Here is a 21,736-nt window from a genome sequence, read left to right on the forward strand (position 1 = left end):
TTATTTTTTACATATAGGATCCTTTAATATATCGAAAAACACATTAAATAAATAATATAATGGAGAAAAAGAAAAGAAAAAAATGTTAAAAATTTGAAAAATAGACCTCTGCCGGGGTTCGAACCTGCACCCCTTCGCTTGAGGCGTAAGTCACTAGCACGCCGTCTTATCCGTTGAACCACGTTTATACGGGGATCGGGTTACTACATAGATTCAAGTAACCTCTTCCGGTTTGCTAAACAAAATACATAAGGGGCGATTGCGGACCCCCTAATAGGTCTATAAAAAATTTTCTTTGTAGGTTGGTGCGGCTCATAGAGGACAACTTTCCGACCGAATTTGAAAATTATAACTTCATATTAAAGGGAGTTAGACGGTCTTGAAATTTGAACATTTTTCCCGCCATTTTAATTTATTTTAATATTTATTCCTTTATGCGTTCTTTCAAAAAGAAAGACGCTAGATTTTAAACATAGAACACATTTCGGATGCTAAACTTTCGTGAAAATATTGTAAAAGGAGTAAAAAAGAATTATAATGTAAATAAACTAATTATACGGGATTTTTCCAGTTTTTAAGCATTATTTGAAATTTTTCGAATAAGAAAAAATTATTTTTTACATATAGGATCCTTTACTATATCGAAAAACACATTAAATAAATAATATAATGAAAAAAAAGAAAAGAAAAAAACGTAGAAAATTAGAAAAATAGACCTCTGCCGGGGTTCGAACCTGCACCCCTTCGCTTGAGGCGTAAGTCACTAGCACGCGGTCTTATCCGTTGAACAAGGTTTATACGGGGATCGATTTACTACATAGATTCATGTAGCCTCTTCCGGTTTGCTAAACAAAATACATAAGGGGCGTTTGCGGACCCCCTAATAGGTCTATAAAAAATTTTCATTGTAGGATGGTGCGGCTCATAGAGGACAACTTTCCGTCCGAATTTGAAAATTATAACATCATATTAAAGGGAGTTAGACGGAATTGAAATTTGAACCTTTTTCCCGCCATTTTATTTTATTTTATTATTTATTCCTTTATGTGTTCTTTCAAAAAGAAAGACGCTAGATTTTAATCATAGAACACATTTCGGATGCTAAACTTTCGTGAAAATATTGTAAAAGGTGTAAAAAAATATTATAATATAAATAAACTAATTATACGGGATTTTTCCAGTTTTTAGCGTTATTTGAAATTTTTCGAATAAGAAAAAATTATTTTTTACATATAGGATCCTTTAATATATCGAAAAACTCATTCAATAAATAATATAATGGAAAAAAAGAAAAGAAAAAAATGTAAATAATTAGAAAAATTGACCTCTGCCGGGGTTCGAACCTGCAACCCTTCGCTTGAGGCGTAAGTCACTAGCACGCGGTCTTATCCGTTGAACCACGTTTATACGGGGAGCGATTTACTACATAGATTCATGTACCCTCTTCCTGTTTGCTAAACAAAATACATAAGGGGCGTTTGCGGACCCCCTAATAGGTCTATAAAAAATTTTCTTTGTAGGGTGGTGCGGACATTGTAGGTGCGGACCTTTGTAGGGTGGTGTCATAGAGGACAACTTTCCGACCGAATTTGAAAATTATAACTTCATATTAAAGGGAGTTAGACGGTCTTGAAATTTGAACATTTTTCCCGCCATTTTATTTTATTTTATTATTTATTCCTTAATGCGTTCTTTCAAAAAGAAAGAGGCTAGATTTTAAACATAGAACACATTTCGGATGCTAAACTTTCGTGAAAATATTGTAAAAGGTGTAAAAAAATATTATAATATAAATAAACTAATTTTCCGGGATTTTTCCAGTTTTTAAGCATTATTTGAAATTTTTCGAACAAGAAAAAATTATTTTTTACATATAGGATCCTTTAATATATCGAAAAACACATTAAATAAATAATATAATGGAAAAAAAGAAAAGAAAAAAATGTAAATAATTAGAAAAATTGACCTCTGCCGGGGTTCGAACCTGCAACCCTTCGCTTGAGGCGTAGGTCAATAGCACGCGGTCTTATCCGTTGAACCACGTTTATACGGGGATCGATTTACTACATAGATTCATGTACCCTCTTCCGGTTTGCTAAACAAAATACATAAGGGGCGTTTGCGGACCCCCTAATAGGTCTATAAAAAATTTTCATTGTAGGGTGGTGCGGCTCATAGAGGACAACTTTCCGTCCGAATTTGAAAATTATAACATCATATTAAAGGGAGTTAGACGGACTTGAAATTTGAAACTTTTTCCCGCCATTTTTTTTTATTTTATTATTTATTCCTTTATGTGTTCTTTCAAAAAGAAAGACGCTAGATTTTAAACATAGAACACATTTCGGTTGCTAAACTTTCGTGAAAATATTGTAAAAGGTGTAAAAAAAATATTATAATATAAATAAACTAATTATACGGGATTTTTCCAGTTTTTAAGCATTATTTGAAATTTTTCGAATAAGAAAAAATTATTTTTTACATATAGGATCCTTTAATATATCGAAAAACACATTAAATAAATAATATAATGGAGAAAAAGAAAAGAAAAAAATGTTAAAAATTTGAAAAATAGACCTCTGCCGGGGTTCGAACCTGCACCCCTTCGCTTGAGGCGTAAGTCACTAGCACGCCGTCTTATCCGTTGAACCACGTTTATACGGGGATAGGGTTACTACATAGATTCAAGTAACCTCTTCCGGTTTGCTAAACAAAATACATAAGGGGCGATTGCGGACCCCCTAATAGGTCTATAAAAAATTTTCATTGTAGGGTGATGCGGCTCATAGAGGACAACTTTCCGACCGAATTTGAAAATTATAACTTCATATTAAAGGGAGTTAGACGGTCTTGCAATTTGAACATTTTTCCCGCCATTTTATTTTATTTTATTATTTATTCCTTTATGCGTTCTTTCAAAAAGAAAGAGGCTAGATTTTAAACATAGAACACATTTCGGATGCTAAACTTTCGTGAAAATATTGTAAAAGGTGTAAAAAAATATTATAATATAAATAAACTAATTTTCCGGGATTTTTCCAGTTTTTAAGCATTATTTGAAATTTTTCGAACAAGAAAAAATTATTTTTTACATATAGGATCCTTTAATATATCGAAAAACACATTAAATAAATAATATAATGGAAAAAAAGAAAAGAAAAAAATGTAAAAAATTAGAAAAATTGACCTCTTCCGGGGTTCGACCCTGCACCCCTTCGCTTGAGGCGTAAATAACTAGCACGCGGTCTTATCCGTTGAACCACGTTTATACGGAGATCGGGCTACTACATAGATTCAAGTACCCTCTTCCGGTTTGCTAAAGAAAATACATAAGGGGCGTTTGCGGACCTCCTAATAGGTCTATAAAAAATTTTCTTTGTAGGGTGGTGCGGCTCATAGAGGACAACTTTCCGTCCGAATTTGAAAATTATAACTTCATATTAAAGGGAGTTAGACGGACTTGAAATTTGAACCTTTTTCCCGCCATTTTAGTTTATTTATTATTTATTCCTTTATGCGTTCTTTCAAAAAGAAAGACGCTAGATTTTAAACATAGAACACATTTCGGATGCTAAACTTTCGTGAAAATATTGTAAAAGGAGTAAAAAAAAAAATTATAATATAAATAAACTAATTATACGGAATTTTTCCAGTTTTTAAGCATTATTTGAAATTTTTCGAATAAGAAAAAATCATTTTTTACATATAGGATCCTTTAATATGTCGAAAAACACATTAAATAAATAATATAATGGAAAAAAAGAAAAGAAAAAAAAGGAAAAAATTAGAAAAATAGACCTCTGCCGGGGTTCGAACCTGCAACCCTTCGCTTGAGGCGTAGGTCAATAGCACGCGGTCTTATCCGTTGAACCACGTTTATACGGGGATCGATTTACTACATAGATTCATGTACCCTCTTCCGGTTTGCTGAACAAAATACATAAGGGGCGTTTGCGGACCCCCTAATAGGTCTATAAAAAATTTTCTTTGTAGGGTGGTGCGGCTCATAGAGGACAACTTTCCGACCGAATTTGAAAATTATAACTTCATATTAAAGGGAGTTAGACGGTCTCGAAATTTGAACATTTTTCCCGCCATTTTATTTTATTTTATTATTTATTCCTTTATGCGTTCTTTCAAAAAGAAAGACGCTAGATTTTAAACATAGAACACATTTCGGATGCTAAACTTTCGTGAAAATATTGGTATAATATTTTTTTTTACACCTTTTAGGTGTAAAAAAAAATATTATAATATAAATAAACTAATTTTCCGGGATTTTTCCAGTTTTTAAGCATTATTTGAAATTTTTCGAACAAGAAAAAATTATTTTTTACATATAGGATCCTTTAATATATCGAAAAACACATTAAATAAATAATATAATGGAAAAAAAGTAAAGAAAAAAATGTAAAAAATTAGAAAAATTGACCTCTTCCGGGGTTCGACCCTGCACCCCTTCGCTTGAGGCGTAAATAACTAGCACGCGGTCTTATCCGTTGAACCACGTTTATACGGAGATCGGGCTACTACATAGATTCAAGTACCCTCTTCCGGTTTGCTAAAGAAAATACATAAGGGGCGTTTGCGGACCCCCTAATAGGTCTATAAAAAATTTTCTTTGTAGGGTGGTGCGGCTCATAGAGGACAACTTTCCGACCGAATTTGAAAATTATAACTTCATATTAAAGGGATTTTGACGGACTTGAAATTTGAACCTTTTTCCCGCCATTTTATTTTATTTATTATTTATTCCTTTATGCGTTCTTTCAAAAAGAAAGACGCTAGATTTTAAACATAGAACACATTTCGAATGCTAAACTTTCGTGAAAATATTGTAAAATGTGCAAAAAAAATATTATAATATAAATAAACTAATTATACGGGATTTTTCAAGTTTTTAAGCATTATTTGAAATTTTCGAATAAGAAAAAATTATTTTTTACATATAGGATCCTTTAATATATCGAAAAACACATTAAATAAATAATATAATGAAAAAAAAGAAAAGAAAAAAACGTAAAAAATTTGAAAAATAGACCCCTGCCGGGGTTCGAACCTGCACCCCTTCGCTTGAGGCGTAAGTCACTAGCACGCGGTCTTATCCGTTGAACCACGTTTATACGGGGATCGATTTACTACATAGATTCATGTAGCCTCTTCCGGTTTGCTAAACAAAATACATAAGGGTTGTTTGCGAACCCCCTAATAGGTCTATAAAAAATTTTCATTGTAGGGTGGAGCGGCTCATAGAGGACAACTTTCCGTCCGAATTTTAAAATTATAACGACATATTAAAGGGAGTTAGACGGACTTGAAATTTGAACCTTTTTCCCGCCATTTTATTTTATTTTATTATTTATTCCTTTATCTGTTCTTTCAAAAAGAAAGACGCTAGATTTTAAACATAGAACACATTTCGGATGCTAAACTTTCGTGAAAATATTGTAAAAGGTGTAAAAAAAATATTATAATATAAATAAACTAATTATACGGGATTTTTCCAGTTTTTAAGCGTTATTTGAAATTTTTCGAATAAGAAATAATTATTTTTTACATATAGGATCCTTTAATATATCGAAAAACACATTCAATAAATATTATAATGGAAAAAAAGAAAAGAAAAAAATGTAAATAATTAGAAAAATTGACCTCTGCCGGTGTTCGAACCTGCAACCCTTCGCTTGAGGCGTAAGTCACTAGCACGCGGTCTTATCCGTTGAACCACGTTTATACGGGGATCGATTTACTACATAGATTCATGTACCCTCTTCCGGTTTGCTAAACAAAAAACCATAAGGGGCGTTTGCGGACCCCCTAATAGGTTTATAAAAAATTTTCATTGTAGGGTGGTGCGGCTCATAGAGGACAACTTTCCGTCCGAATTTGAAAATTATAACATCATATTAAAGGGAGTTAGACGGACTTGAAATTTGAAACTTTTTCCCGCCATTTTATTTTATTTTATTATTTATTCCTTTATGTGTTCTTTCAAAAAGAAAGACGCTAGATTTTAAACATAGAACACATTTCGGTTGCTAAACTTTCATGAAAATATTGTAAAAGGTGTAAAAAAAATATTATAATATAAATAAACTAATTATACGGGATTTTTCCAGTTTTTAAGCATTATTTGAAATTTTTCGAATAAGAAAAAATTATTTTTTACATATAGGATCCTTTAATATATCGAAAAACACATTCAATAAATATTATAATGGAAAAAAAGAAAAGAAAAAAATGTAAATAATTAGAAAAATTGACCTCTGCCGGGGTTCGAACCTGCAACCCTTCGCTTGAGGCGTAAGTCACTAGCACGCGGTCTTATCCGTTGAACCACGTTTATACGGGAATCGATTTACTACATAGATTCATGTACCCTCTTCCGGTTTGCTAAACAAAAAACCATAAGGGGCGTTTGCGGACCCCCTAATAGGTTTATAAAAAATTTTCATTGTAGGGTGGTGCGGCTCATAGAGGACAACTTTCCGTCCGAATTTGAAAATTATAACATCATATTAAAGGGAGTTAGACGGACTTGAAATTTGAAACTTTTTCCAGCCATTTTATTTTATTTTATTATTTATTCCTTTATGTGTTCTTTCAAAAAGAAAGACGCTAGATTTTAAACATAGAACACATTTCGGTTGCTAAACTTTCGTGAAAATATTGTAAAAGGTGTAAAAAAAATATTATAATATAAATAAACTAATTATACGGGATTTTTCCAGTTTTTAAGCATTATTTGAAATTTTTCGAATAAGAAAAAATTATTTTTTACATATAGGATCCTTTAATATATCGAAAAACACATTAAATAAATAATATAATGGAGAAAAAGAAAAGAAAAAAATGTTAAAAATTTGAAAAATAGACCTCTGCCGGGGTTCGAACCTGCATCCCTTCGCTTGAGGCGTAAGTCACTAGCACGCCGTCTTATCCGTTGAACCACATTTATACGGGGATCGGGTTACTACATAGATTCAAGTAACCTCTTCCAGTTTGCTAAACAAAATACATAAGGGGCGTTTGCGGACCCCCTAATAGGTCTATAAAAAATTTTCTTTGTAGGGTGGTGCGGCTCATAGAGGACAACTTTCCGACCGAATTTTAAAATTATAACGACATATTAAAGGGAGTTAGACGGACTTGAAATTTGAACCTTTTTCCCGCCATTTTATTTTATTTTATTATTTATTCCTTTATCTGTTCTTTCAAAAAGAAAGACGCTAGATTTTAAACATAGAACACATTTCGGATGCTAAACTTTCGTGAAAATATTGTAAAAGGTGTAAAAAAAATATTATAATATAAATAAACTAATTATACGGGATTTTTCCAGTTTTCAAGCGTTACTTGAAATTTTTCGAATAAGAAATAATTATTTTTTACATATAGGATCCTTTAATATATCGAAAAACACATTCAATAAATATTATAATGGAAAAAAAGAAAAGAAAAAAATGTAAATAATTAGAAAAATTGACCTCTGCCGGGGTTCGAACCTGCAACCCTTCGCTTGAGGCGTAAGTCACTAGCACGCGGTCTTATCCGTTGAACCACGTTTATACGGGAATCGATTTACTACATAGATTCATGTACCCTCTTCCGGTTTGCTAAACAAAAAACCATAAGGGGCGTTTGCGGACCCCCTAATAGGTTTATAAAAAATTTTCATTGTAGGGTGGTGCGGCTCATAGAGGACAACTTTCCGTCCGAATTTGAAAATTATAACATCATATTAAAGGGAGTTAGACGGACTTGAAATTTGAAACTTTTTCCAGCCATTTTATTTTATTTTATTATTTATTCCTTTATGTGTTCTTTCAAAAAGAAAGACGCTAGATTTTAAACATAGAACACATTTCGGTTGCTAAACTTTCGTGAAAATATTGTAAAAGGTGTAAAAAAAATATTATAATATAAATAAACTAATTATACGGGATTTTTCCAGTTTTTAAGCATTATTTGAAATTTTTCGAATAAGAAAAAATTATTTTTTACATATAGGATCCTTTAATATATCGAAAAACACATTAAATAAATAATATAATGGAGAAAAAGAAAAGAAAAAAATGTTAAAAATTTGAAAAATAGACCTCTGCCGGGGTTCGAACCTGCATCCCTTCGCTTGAGGCGTAAGTCACTAGCACGCCGTCTTATCCGTTGAACCACATTTATACGGGGATCGGGTTACTACATAGATTCAAGTAACCTCTTCCAGTTTGCTAAACAAAATACATAAGGGGCGTTTGCGGACCCCCTAATAGGTCTATAAAAAATTTTCTTTGTAGGGTGGTGCGGCTCATAGAGGACAACTTTCCGTCCGAATTTGAAAATTATAACATCATATTAAAGGGAGTTAGACGGACTTGAAATTTGAAACTTTTTCCCGCCATTTTTTTTTATTTTATTATTTATTCCTTTATGTGTTCTTTCAAAAAGAAAGACGCTAGATTTTAAACATAGAACACATTTCGGTTGCTAAACTTTCGTGAAAATATTGTAAAAGGTGTAAAAAAAATATTATAATATAAATAAACTAATTATACGGGATTTTTCCAGTTTTTAAGCATTATTTGAAATTTTTCGAACAAGAAAAAATTATTTTTTACATATAGGATCCTTTAATATATCGAAAAACACATTAAATAAATAATATAATGGAAAAAAAGAAAAGAAAAAAATGTAAAAAATTAGAAAAATTGACCTCTTCCGGGGTTCGAACCTGCACCCCTTCGCTTGAGGCGTAAATAACTAGCACGCGGTCTTATCCGTTGAACCACGTTTATACGGAGATCGGGCTACTACATAGATTCAAGTACCCTCTTCCGGTTTGCTAAAGAAAATACGTAAGGGGCGTTTGCGGACCCCCTAATAGGACTATAAAAAATTTTCTTTGTAGGGTGGTGCGGCTCATAGAGGGCAACTTTCCGTCCGAATTTGAAAATTATAACTTCATATTAAAGGGAGTTAGACGGACTTGAAATTTGAACCTTTTTCCCGCCATTTTATTTTATTTATTATTTATTCCTTTATGCGTTCTTTCAAAAAGAAAGACGCTAGATTTTAAACATAGAACTCATTTCGGATGCTAAACTTTCGTGAAAATATTGTAAAAGGAGTAAAAAAAAATTATAATATAAATAAACTAATTATGCGGGATTTTTCCAGTTTTTAAGCATTATTTGAAATTTTTCGAATAAGAAAAAATTATTTTTTACATATAGGATCCTTTAATATATCGAAAAACACATTCAATAAATAATATAATGGAAAAAAAGAAAAGAAAAAAATGTAAATAATTAGAAAAATTGACCTCTGCCGGGGTTCGAACCTGCAACCCTTCGCTTGAGGCGTAAGTCACTAGCACGCGGTCTTATCCGTTGAACCACGTTTATACGGGGATCGATTTACTACATAGATTCATGTACCCTCTTCCGGTTTGCTAAACAAAATACATAAGGGGCGTTTGCGGACCCCCTAATAGGTCTATAAAAAATTTTCATTGTAGGGTGGTGCGGCTCATAGAGGACAACTTTCCGTCCGAATTTGAAAATTATAACATCATATTAAAGGGAGTTAGACGGACTTGAAATTTGAAACTTTTTCCCGCCATTTTTTTTATTTTATTATTTATTCCTTTATGTGTTCTTTCAAAAAGAAAGACGCTAGATTTTAAACATAGAACACATTTCGGTTGCTAAACTTTCGTGAAAATATTGTAAAAGGTGTAAAAAAAATATTATAATATAAATAAACTAATTATACGGGATTTTTCCAGTTTTTAAGCATTATTTGAAATTTTTCGAATAAAAAAAAATTATTTTTTACATATAGGATCCTTTAATATATCGAAAAACACATTAAATAAATAATATAATGGAGAAAAAGAAAAGAAAAAAATGTTAAAAATTTGAAAAATAGACCTCTGCCGGGGTTCGAACCTGCACCCCTTCGCTTGAGGCGTAAGTCACTAGCACGCCGTCTTATCCGTTGAACCACGTTTATACGGGGATCGGGTTACTACATAGATTCAAGTAACCTCTTCCGGTTTGCTAAACAAAATACATAAGGGGCGATTGCGGACCCCCTAATAGGTCTATAAAAAATTTTCTTTGTAGGTTGGTGCGGCTCATAGAGGACAACTTTCCGACCGAATTTGAAAATTATAACTTCATATTAAAGGGAGTTAGACGGTCTTGAAATTTGAACATTTTTCCCGCCATTTTATTTTATTTTAATATTTATTCCTTTATGCGTTCTTTCAAAAAGAAAGACGCTAGATTTTAAACATAGAACACATTTCGGATGCTAAACTTTCGTGAAAATATTGTAAAAGGAGTAAAAAAGAATTATAATGTAAATAAACTAATTATACGGGATTTTTCCAGTTTTTAAGCATTATTTGAAATTTTTCGAATAAGAAAAAATTATTTTTTACATATAGGATCCTTTACTATATCGAAAAACACATTAAATAAATAATATAATGAAAAAAAAGAAAAGAAAAAAACGTAGAAAATTAGAAAAATAGACCTCTGCCGGGGTTCGAACCTGCACCCCTTCGCTTGAGGCGTAAGTCACTAGCACGCGGTCTTATCCGTTGAACAAGGTTTATACGGGGATCGATTTACTACATAGATTCATGTAGCCTCTTCCGGTTTGCTAAACAAAATACATAAGGGGCGTTTGCGGACCCCCTAATAGGTCTATAAAAAATTTTCATTGTAGGATGGTGCGGCTCATAGAGGACAACTTTCCGTCCGAATTTGAAAATTATAACATCATATTAAAGGGAGTTAGACGGAATTGAAATTTGAACCTTTTTCCCGCCATTTTATTTTATTTTATTATTTATTCCTTTATGTGTTCTTTCAAAAAGAAAGACGCTAGATTTTAATCATAGAACACATTTCGGATGCTAAACTTTCGTGAAAATATTGTAAAAGGTGTAAAAAAATATTATAATATAAATAAACTAATTATACGGGATTTTTCCAGTTTTTAAGCGTTATTTGAAATTTTTCGAATAAGAAAAAATTATTTTTTACATATAGGATCCTTTAATATATCGAAAAACTCATTCAATAAATAATATAATGGAAAAAAAGAAAAGAAAAAAATGTAAATAATTAGAAAAATTGACCTCTGCCGGGGTTCGAACCTGCAACCCTTCGCTTGAGGCGTAAGTCACTAGCACGCGGTCTTATCCGTTGAACCACGTTTATACGGGGAGCGATTTACTACATAGATTCATGTACCCTCTTCCTGTTTGCTAAACAAAATACATAAGGGGCGTTTGCGGACCCCCTAATAGGTCTATAAAAAATTTTCTTTGTAGGGTGGTGCGGACATTGTAGGTGCGGACCTTTGTAGGGTGGTGTCATAGAGGACAACTTTCCGACCGAATTTGAAAATTATAACTTCATATTAAAGGGAGTTAGACGGTCTTGAAATTTGAACATTTTTCCCGCCATTTTATTTTATTTTATTATTTATTCCTTAATGCGTTCTTTCAAAAAGAAAGAGGCTAGATTTTAAACATAGAACACATTTCGGATGCTAAACTTTCGTGAAAATATTGTAAAAGGTGTAAAAAAATATTATAATATAAATAAACTAATTTTCCGGGATTTTTCCAGTTTTTAAGCATTATTTGAAATTTTTCGAACAAGAAAAAATTATTTTTTACATATAGGATCCTTTAATATATCGAAAAACACATTAAATAAATAATATAATGGAAAAAAAGAAAAGAAAAAAATGTAAATAATTAGAAAAATTGACCTCTGCCGGGGTTCGAACCTGCAACCCTTCGCTTGAGGCGTAGGTCAATAGCACGCGGTCTTATCCGTTGAACCACGTTTATACGGGGATCGATTTACTACATAGATTCATGTACCCTCTTCCGGTTTGCTAAACAAAATACATAAGGGGCGTTTGCGGACCCCCTAATAGGTCTATAAAAAATTTTCATTGTAGGGTGGTGCGGCTCATAGAGGACAACTTTCCGTCCGAATTTGAAAATTATAACATCATATTAAAGGGAGTTAGACGGACTTGAAATTTGAAACTTTTTCCCGCCATTTTTTTTTATTTTATTATTTATTCCTTTATGTGTTCTTTCAAAAAGAAAGACGCTAGATTTTAAACATAGAACACATTTCGGTTGCTAAACTTTCGTGAAAATATTGTAAAAGGTGTAAAAAAAATATTATAATATAAATAAACTAATTATACGGGATTTTTCCAGTTTTTAAGCATTATTTGAAATTTTTCGAATAAGAAAAAATTATTTTTTACATATAGGATCCTTTAATATATCGAAAAACACATTAAATAAATAATATAATGGAGAAAAAGAAAAGAAAAAAATGTTAAAAATTTGAAAAATAGACCTCTGCCGGGGTTCGAACCTGCACCCCTTCGCTTGAGGCGTAAGTCACTAGCACGCCGTCTTATCCGTTGAACCACGTTTATACGGGGATAGGGTTACTACATAGATTCAAGTAACCTCTTCCGGTTTGCTAAACAAAATACATAAGGGGCGATTGCGGACCCCCTAATAGGTCTATAAAAAATTTTCTTTGTAGGGTGATGCGGCTCATAGAGGACAACTTTCCGACCGAATTTGAAAATTATAACTTCATATTAAAGGGAGTTAGACGGTCTTGCAATTTGAACATTTTTCCCGCCATTTTATTTTATTTTATTATTTATTCCTTTATGCGTTCTTTCAAAAAGAAAGAGGCTAGATTTTAAACATAGAACACATTTCGGATGCTAAACTTTCGTGAAAATATTGTAAAAGGTGTAAAAAAATATTATAATATAAATAAACTAATTTTCCGGGATTTTTCCAGTTTTTAAGCATTATTTGAAATTTTTCGAACAAGAAAAAATTATTTTTTACATATAGGATCCTTTAATATATCGAAAAACACATTAAATAAATAATATAATGGAAAAAAAGAAAAGAAAAAAATGTAAAAAATTAGAAAAATTGACCTCTTCCGGGGTTCGACCCTGCACCCCTTCGCTTGAGGCGTAAATAACTAGCACGCGGTCTTATCCGTTGAACCACGTTTATACGGAGATCGGGCTACTACATAGATTCAAGTACCCTCTTCCGGTTTGCTAAAGAAAATACATAAGGGGCGTTTGCGGACCTCCTAATAGGTCTATAAAAAATTTTCTTTGTAGGGTGGTGCGGCTCATAGAGGACAACTTTCCGTCCGAATTTGAAAATTATAACTTCATATTAAAGGGAGTTAGACGGACTTGAAATTTGAACCTTTTTCCCGCCATTTTAGTTTATTTATTATTTATTCCTTTATGCGTTCTTTCAAAAAGAAAGACGCTAGATTTTAAACATAGAACACATTTCGGATGCTAAACTTTCGTGAAAATATTGTAAAAGGAGTAAAAAAAAAAATTATAATATAAATAAACTAATTATACGGAATTTTTCCAGTTTTTAAGCATTATTTGAAATTTTTCGAATAAGAAAAAATCATTTTTTACATATAGGATCCTTTAATATGTCGAAAAACACATTAAATAAATAATATAATGGAAAAAAAGAAAAGAAAAAAAAGGAAAAAATTAGAAAAATAGACCTCTGCCGGGGTTCGAACCTGCAACCCTTCGCTTGAGGCGTAGGTCAATAGCACGCGGTCTTATCCGTTGAACCACGTTTATACGGGGATCGATTTACTACATAGATTCATGTACCCTCTTCCGGTTTGCTGAACAAAATACATAAGGGGCGTTTGCGGACCCCCTAATAGGTCTATAAAAAATTTTCTTTGTAGGGTGGTGCGGCTCATAGAGGACAACTTTCCGACCGAATTTGAAAATTATAACTTCATATTAAAGGGAGTTAGACGGTCTCGAAATTTGAACATTTTTCCCGCCATTTTATTTTATTTTATTATTTATTCCTTTATGCGTTCTTTCAAAAAGAAAGACGCTAGATTTTAAACATAGAACACATTTCGGATGCTAAACTTTCGTGAAAATATTGGTATAATATTTTTTTTTACACCTTTTAGGTGTAAAAAAAAAATATTATAATATAAATAAACTAATTTTCCGGGATTTTTCCAGTTTTTAAGCATTATTTGAAATTTTTCGAACAAGAAAAAATTATTTTTTACATATAGGATCCTTTAATATATCGAAAAACACATTAAATAAATAATATAATGGAAAAAAAGTAAAGAAAAAAATGTAAAAAATTAGAAAAATTGACCTCTTCCGGGGTTCGACCCTGCACCCCTTCGCTTGAGGCGTAAATAACTAGCACGCGGTCTTATCCGTTGAACCACGTTTATACGGAGATCGGGCTACTACATAGATTCAAGTACCCTCTTCCGGTTTGCTAAAGAAAATACATAAGGGGCGTTTGCGGACCCCCTAATAGGTCTATAAAAAATTTTCTTTGTAGGGTGGTGCGGCTCATAGAGGACAACTTTCCGACCGAATTTGAAAATTATAACTTCATATTAAAGGGATTTTGACGGACTTGAAATTTGAACCTTTTTCCCGCCATTTTATTTTATTTATTATTTATTCCTTTATGCGTTCTTTCAAAAAGAAAGACGCTAGATTTTAAACATAGAACACATTTCGAATGCTAAACTTTCGTGAAAATATTGTAAAATGTGCAAAAAAAATATTATAATATAAATAAACTAATTATACGGGATTTTTCAAGTTTTTAAGCATTATTTGAAATTTTCGAATAAGAAAAAATTATTTTTTACATATAGGATCCTTTAATATATCGAAAAACACATTAAATAAATAATATAATGAAAAAAAAGAAAAGAAAAAAACGTAAAAAATTTGAAAAATAGACCCCTGCCGGGGTTCGAACCTGCACCCCTTCGCTTGAGGCGTAAGTCACTAGCACGCGGTCTTATCCGTTGAACCACGTTTATACGGGGATCGATTTACTACATAGATTCATGTAGCCTCTTCCGGTTTGCTAAACAAAATACATAAGGGTTGTTTGCGAACCCCCTAATAGGTCTATAAAAAATTTTCATTGTAGGGTGGAGCGGCTCATAGAGGACAACTTTCCGTCCGAATTTTAAAATTATAACGACATATTAAAGGGAGTTAGACGGACTTGAAATTTGAACCTTTTTCCCGCCATTTTATTTTATTTTATTATTTATTCCTTTATCTGTTCTTTCAAAAAGAAAGACGCTAGATTTTAAACATAGAACACATTTCGGATGCTAAACTTTCGTGAAAATATTGTAAAAGGTGTAAAAAAAATATTATAATATAAATAAACTAATTATACGGGATTTTTCCAGTTTTTAAGCGTTATTTGAAATTTTTCGAATAAGAAATAATTATTTTTTACATATAGGATCCTTTAATATATCGAAAAACACATTCAATAAATATTATAATGGAAAAAAAGAAAAGAAAAAAATGTAAATAATTAGAAAAATTGACCTCTGCCGGTGTTCGAACCTGCAACCCTTCGCTTGAGGCGTAAGTCACTAGCACGCGGTCTTATCCGTTGAACCACGTTTATACGGGGATCGATTTACTACATAGATTCATGTACCCTCTTCCGGTTTGCTAAACAAAAAACCATAAGGGGCGTTTGCGGACCCCCTAATAGGTTTATAAAAAATTTTCATTGTAGGGTGGTGCGGCTCATAGAGGACAACTTTCCGTCCGAATTTGAAAATTATAACATCATATTAAAGGGAGTTAGACGGACTTGAAATTTGAAACTTTTTCCCGCCATTTTATTTTATTTTATTATTTATTCCTTTATGTGTTCTTTCAAAAAGAAAGACGCTAGATTTTAAACATAGAACACATTTCGGTTGCTAAACTTTCATGAAAATATTGTAAAAGGTGTAAAAAAAATATTATAATATAAATAAACTAATTATACGGGATTTTTCCAGTTTTTAAGCATTATTTGAAATTTTTCGAATAAGAAAAAATTATTTTTTACATATAGGATCCTTTAATATATCGAAAAACACATTCAATAAATATTATAATGGAAAAAAAGAAAAGAAAAAAATGTAAATAATTAGAAAAATTGACCTCTGCCGGGGTTCGAACCTGCAACCCTTCGCTTGAGGCGTAAGTCACTAGCACGCGGTCTTATCCGTTGAACCACGTTTATACGGGAATCGATTTACTACATAGATTCATGTACCCTCTTCCGGTTTGCTAAACAAAAAACCATAAGGGGCGTTTGCGGACCCCCTAATAGGTTTATAAAAAATTTTCATTGTAGGGTGGTGCGGCTCATAGAGGACAACTTTCCGTCCGAATTTGAAAATTATAACATCATATTAAAGGGAGTTAGACGGACTTGAAATTTGAAACTTTTTCCAGCCATTTTATTTTATTTTATTATTTATTCCTTTATGTGTTCTTTCAAAAAGAAAGACGCTAGATTTTAAACATAGAACACATTTCGGTTGCTAAACTTTCGTGAAAATATTGTAAAAGGTGTAAAAAAAATATTATAATATAAATAAACTAATTATACGGGATTTTTCCAGTTTTTAAGCATTATTTGAAATTTTTCGAATAAGAAAAAATTATTTTTTACATATAGGATCCTTTAATATATCGAAAAACACATTAAATAAATAATATAATGGAGAAAAAGAAAAGAAAAAAATGTTAAAAATTTGAAAAATAGACCTCTGCCGGGGTTCGAACCTGCATCCCTTCGCTTGAGGCGTAAGTCACTAGCACGCCGTCTTATCCGTTGAACCACATTTATACGGGGATCGGGTTACTACATAGATTCAAGTAACCTCTTCCAGTTTGCTAAACAAAATACATAAGGGGCGTTTGCGGACCCCCTAATAGGTCTATAAAAAATTTTCTTTGTAGGGTGGTGCGGCTCATAGAGGACAACTTTCCGACCGAATTTTAAAATTATAACGACATATTAAAGGGAGTTAGACGGACTTGAAATTTGAACCTTTTTCCCGCCATTTTATTTTATTTTATTATTTATTCCTTTATCTGTTCTTTCAAAAAGAAAGACGCTAGATTTTAAACATAGAACACATTTCGGATGCTAAACTTTCGTGAAAATATTGTAAAAGGTGTAAAAAAAATATTATAATATAAATAAACTAATTATACGGGATTTTTCCAGTTTTCAAGCGTTATTTGAAATTTTTCGAATAAGAAATAATTATTTTTTACATATAGGATCCTTTAATATATCGAAAAACACATTCAATAAATATTATAATGGAAAAAAAGAAAAGAAAAAAATGTAAATAATTAGAAAAATTGACCTCTGCCGGGGTTCGAACCTGCAACCCTTCGCTTGAGGCGTAAGTCACTAGCACGCGGTCTTATCCGTTGAACCACGTTTATACGGGAATCGATTTACTACATAGATTCATGTACCCTCTTCCGGTTTGCTAAACAAAAAACCATAAGGGGCGTTTGCGGACCCCCTAATAGGTTTATAAAAAATTTTCATTGTAGGGTGGTGCGGCTCATAGAGGACAACTTTCCGTCCGAATTTGAAAATTATAACATCATATTAAAGGGAGTTAGACGGACTTGAAATTTGAAACTTTTTCCAGCCATTTTATTTTATTTTATTATTTATTCCTTTATGTGTTCTTTCAAAAAGAAAGACGCTAGATTTTAAACATAGAACACATTTCGGTTGCTAAACTTTCGTGAAAATATTGTAAAAGGTGTAAAAAAAATATTATAATATAAATAAACTAATTATACGGGATTTTTCCAGTTTTTAAGCATTATTTGAAATTTTTCGAATAAGAAAAAATTATTTTTTACATATAGGATCCTTTAATATATCGAAAAACACATTAAATAAATAATATAATGGAGAAAAAGAAAAGAAAAAAATGTTAAAAATTTGAAAAATAGACCTCTGCCGGGGTTCGAACCTGCATCCCTTCGCTTGAGGCGTAAGTCACTAGCACGCCGTCTTATCCGTTGAACCACATTTATACGGGGATCGGGTTACTACATAGATTCAAGTAACCTCTTCCAGTTTGCTAAACAAAATACATAAGGGGCGTTTGCGGACCCCCTAATAGGTCTATAAAAAATTTTCTTTGTAGGGTGGTGCGGCTCATAGAGGACAACTTTCCGACCGAATTTGAAAATTATAACTTCATATTAAAGGGAGTTAGACGGTCTTGAAATTTGAACATTTTTCCCGCCATTTTATTTTATTTTAATATTTATTCCTTTATGCGTTCTTTCAAAAAGAAAGACGCTAGATTTTAATCATAGAACACATTTCGGATGCTAAACTTTCGTGAAAATATTGTAAAAGGTGTAAAAAAATATTATAATATAAATAAACTAATTATACGGGATTTTTCCAGTTTTTAAGCGTTATTTGAAATTTTTCGAATAAGAAAAAATTATTTTTTACATATAGGATCCTTTAATATATCGAAAAACTCATTCAATAAATAATATAATGGAAAAAAAGAAAAGAAAAAAATGTAAAAAATTAGAAAAATAGACCTCTGCCGGGGTTCGAACCTGTAACCCTTCGCTTGAGGCGTAAGTCACTAGCACGCGGTCTTATCCGTTGAACCACGTTTATACGGGGATCGATTTACTACATAGATTCATGTACCCTCTTCCGGTTTGCTAAACAAAATACATAAGGGGCGTTTGCGGACCCCCTAATAGGTCTATAAAAAATTTTCATTGTAGGGTGGTGCGGCTCATAGAGGACAACTTTCCGTCCGAATTTTAAAATTATAACGACATATTAAAGGGAGTTAGACGGACTTGAAATTTGAACCTTTTTCCCGCCATTTTATTTTATTTTATTATTTATTCCTTTATCTGTTCTTTCAAAAAGAAAGACGCTAGATTTTAAACATAGAACACATTTCGGATGCTAAACTTTCGTGAAAATATTGTAAAAGGTGAAAAAAAAAATATTATAATATAAATAAACTAATTTTCCGGGATTTTTCCAGTTTTAAAGCATTTGAAATTTTTCGAACAAGAAAAAATTATTTTTTACATATAGGATCCTTTAATATATCGAAAAACACATTAAATAAATAATATAATGGAAAAAAAGAAAAGAAAAAAATGTAAAAAATTAGAAAAATTGACCTCTTCCGGGGTTCGACCCTGCACCCCTTCGCTTGAGGCGTAAATAACTAGCACGCGGTCTTATCCGTTGAACCACGTTTATACGGGGATCGATTTACTACATAGATTCATGTACCCTCTTCCGGTTTGCTAAACAAAAAACCATAATGGGCGTTTGCGGACCCCCTAATAGGCCTAATAGGTCTATCCTCGGGGTAAATGTTGTTTAATAAAATAGTATAATCTTGAAAATTATAGATAATTAAATCATCAATAAATCTAAAAATAAATTTAATATTAAGAGTATAATTTTTTTACTAATAGTGCAAAAATAAGTTAGATAAGAGAGATGAAAAATTAGATCCTTGTGGTATTCCGTCAATTTAAAGAAAAATATCTTTTTCATCACAAAGATAATTATTAAAAATACAAAAATTAATTAGAATTTCCCAATAAACAAAATCATGACTAAGGATATGTTTAAAATCATAGTAAAAATTCAAAAGTACATCTTTTAGTTTAGAAAGGGGAATGCTAAGAGGAATGCTCCTGGAAATCAAAAGTCACAATAGAATTAATTTTAACATGTTTAATAAATTCTAAAATCAGTTGATTGCTAGTGATAATCCAAGAAAAATCTTCTTTAATAATATTGTTAATAATTTTATTTAAGTAGTTAGAGAAATTGGTGCCAGATTTAGTTAGGTAAGTATTAGTGACATGGGATTGTTCTAAGTTTTATAGGAATTTTATGAAATTTAGGACTGATAATTAAGTAAGGAATTGTATATTGCTAATTTTAATCTCTTATATAAAGCCAAAAATTTTTACTATTTTTTAACTCCATATTTAAAAGTGCAATATAGAATTTTTTACAGAAGGTTGGATAGTTACTGTTAGCTTTGTCTATGGGGAAACTATAAAATGTACTTGTAGTTGCTTTATTTATTGAACAATTATGTTGTTGTTGTTTCTAATCCCCAAGAGGTCCATCCCAATTAGACCAATTCCATAAGTCCAAAAATGTCCAGGAAGTCTAAAAACAGATGAGGTCTTGAAAAAACCTCGTCGATCTTAAAATCGATACAGTTTAAAATATGCTCGGGCGAAGTCTGAGCAGTCCTACATTTAGTGCAAAGTCCAAAAGTCTTTTGCCCCTGAACATACGAGAGACACCTCAAGTGACCACTTGCAAAGCGAGATAAACAAGGCGAGATGAACAATTATAGAAAAATTTGTTGAATTGTTACAGTTATTTAAATTATCCTTATTATTAAAAACAAAGTTTTTAAAGTAATAATAAACAACCTATTTCCATTCTGTTAACATACGTAAAGGTAAAGAGAATCTATTTGATATCTTTAAACAAAAACTATTGAGATCATTAAGAAAGTATTTTAGAAATTTAATAATTGATATATGGTAAATGGGTCTAAATTCTGTGCCTTTTATCATTAAATTCCTAAGTTCTCTATAATATTTAAATTACCAGTAATAATATGTTTATCAATAAAATTTTAATCTTTTTCTTCTTCACAGTGATATTCAAACTTTCCCCAAAATTTTTGATAACATCATTATAATTAAATATAGTTCTACCAAGAGATTTATTATATTTAAAGCTTTTAATTGCGTAAAATTCTTTTAATGGAAGTAAATTTTCAAAAATATTATAAAAATTTGATCTTATTGAAAATAGGATTTTGAAAGTTAACGAAATATTAATTATCTAAATTTTTCCTTTTATTTGGAGAAATTTTACTCATTTTAGTTTTTACAAGTTCGAAACAAAGTAATGTAAATTAATAAAAGAAAAGTTAATAATAAGATCTTGAAACATATATACATCATTATTCTTAAGGGGGAAAATAAAATCTTAATAAATTGGTTTAATATTATAATGAAAATCTTTTTCCATTCTAGAAATGAAATTTATATTTAATTTGTCACTATTAAGAGAGTTTCTATTACATCTTGATCCCCGTTTACCTCGATTTGTATGCTTATCTATATAAAAAAGTAAATAAGTTGAGGAGTTATTAAAGTTAATCTGTGTATGTTGGAAGGTATCGTTTAGCCCATACGGTAAAAATGTTTTGTATAAAAGTCTGTAGTAATTTTCTTTTTGTAGTCTTAAATCTAAATCTTCTACTACATCTAAAATATTAATTTTGACACTGTTAAAATTATGTTCCCTATAATGATTCATTTCCAGATTATTGATAATTTTATTACTGTTTACTGTTATCAGAACGGTGTTGATTAATTCAAATATTACGAGAGTTATTGGTTTGTCCAACATATTTCATATTATAAAAACCACAGGTTTACATATAAATAAAATTTTTACTTTTACAAAAAGAATTGGAGCTAGCGTTATTAAGAAGCGTATGTTTGCGGTCAATATTAGGGCAAGTTTTGCACCTTTTAACACCACATGCTTTATAAGCCAGTAAAATTTCAGACATTGAATGTCATACTTGCCAACATTGGAGAAATAAAATAGCAGAGATTTTACTAGTGACATATTTTAGGCTACAAATAAAGTTTTGATACATCATGCATAATCAAGTAACTCAAAAAGAGAAAGATATAAAATTGGAAATATTAAAAG

At 31.2% G+C, this 21,736-nt stretch overlaps 1 protein-coding gene across 19 annotated transcripts in view; it reads right to left on the reverse strand.

Annotated features, from left to right (window-relative positions):
* LOC147817020 (uncharacterized) overlaps positions 1–21,736 on the reverse strand; it is a 90,248-nt gene that overhangs the window by 20,645 nt on the left and 47,867 nt on the right. The gene's annotated exons all lie outside the window — the stretch shown is intronic.

The sequence above is a fragment of the Parasteatoda tepidariorum genome, chromosome 1 (genome assembly GCF_982258835.1).
Source record: "Parasteatoda tepidariorum strain Cologne lab strain chromosome 1, Ptep-v5.0, whole genome shotgun sequence".
NCBI lineage: Eukaryota > Metazoa > Arthropoda > Arachnida > Araneae > Theridiidae > Parasteatoda > Parasteatoda tepidariorum.